Source organism: Octopus bimaculoides, chromosome 11 (assembly GCF_001194135.2).
Source record: "Octopus bimaculoides isolate UCB-OBI-ISO-001 chromosome 11, ASM119413v2, whole genome shotgun sequence".
Lineage (NCBI taxonomy): Eukaryota > Metazoa > Mollusca > Cephalopoda > Octopoda > Octopodidae > Octopus > Octopus bimaculoides.
This window is the reverse complement of record NC_068991.1, coordinates 69107605-69108812: the sequence shown is the minus strand read 5'-3', so window position 1 is coordinate 69108812 and position 1208 is coordinate 69107605.

Here is a 1208-nt window from a genome sequence, read left to right as displayed (position 1 = left end):
ACTACTACTACTACTACTACTACTACTACTACTACTATTGCTGCTGCTACGGCTGCTGCTGTTGCATCCATATCTACTATTATCACCACTGCCAATTAATATTATTAGGACCCCTACTACTACTACTATTACTACTATTGCTGCTGCTGCTACTACTACTACTAACTACTATACTACTACTAACTACTATACTACTACTACTACTACAACACTACTACTACTACTGCATCCGTAACTACTATTACACCACTGTCATTAATATTATTAGGACTACTACTATTACTACTACTACCACCACCACCACCACCACTACTACCACCAACAACAACATTACCACATTAGCTACCACCACGCCCCACAACCACACGTACGCAGGCAACACCGATATCTTAAAGCCTTATCGCAAAACAACATCCGATGCTCTCTCCAAATCATTTGACCGTCACCTAATTGACACCCCCACCCACTACCACCACTACCACCACCACCAGCTTCCCTATCAATCTTCCTTTTCTTTTCTATTTCTTCCTTATTTGCATCAATGTCTTTTCTCCTGGTCGTCTTCCTCACCGACATTCTGCTGGTTTTTTTTTCTCTTCTCGTTCCGCACCTGTTTCTCCTTCCTCTTTCTTTTCTTTTTTTTTTCCTTATTCTTCTTTTCCAACGTTTTTTTCTTCTTTCCTCTTCTTCTTCTCTTTCATCTCCTTCTTCTTCTTATTTTCTTCTTCTTCCTACTTTCTTCTTCTTCTTCTTCTTCTTCTTCTTCTTCTTCTTCTTCTTCTTCTTCTTCTTCTTCTTCTTCTTCTTTTTCTTCTTCTTCTTCTTCTTCGTCTTCTTCTCCGTCTTCTTGTTCTTCTTTTTCTTCTTCTTCTTCTTCTTCTTCGTCTTCTTCTTCGTCGTCTTCTTCTTCTTCTTCTTCCGTCTTCTTCTTCTTCTTCTTCTTCTTCTTCTTCTTCTTACTTCTCTTTCTTCTTCTTCTTCTTCTTCTTCTTCTTCTTCTTACTTCTCTTTCTTCTTCTTCTTCCTCTTCCTCTTCTTCTTTTTCTTCTTCTTCTTTTTCTTCTTCTTCTTCTTCTTTTCTTCTTCTTACTTCTCTTTCTTCTTCTTCTTCTTCTTCTTCTTCTTCTTCTTCTTCTTCTTCTTCTTCTCCTCCTTCTTCTTCTTCTTCTTCTTCTTCTTCTTCTTCTTCTTCTTCTTCTTCTTCTTCT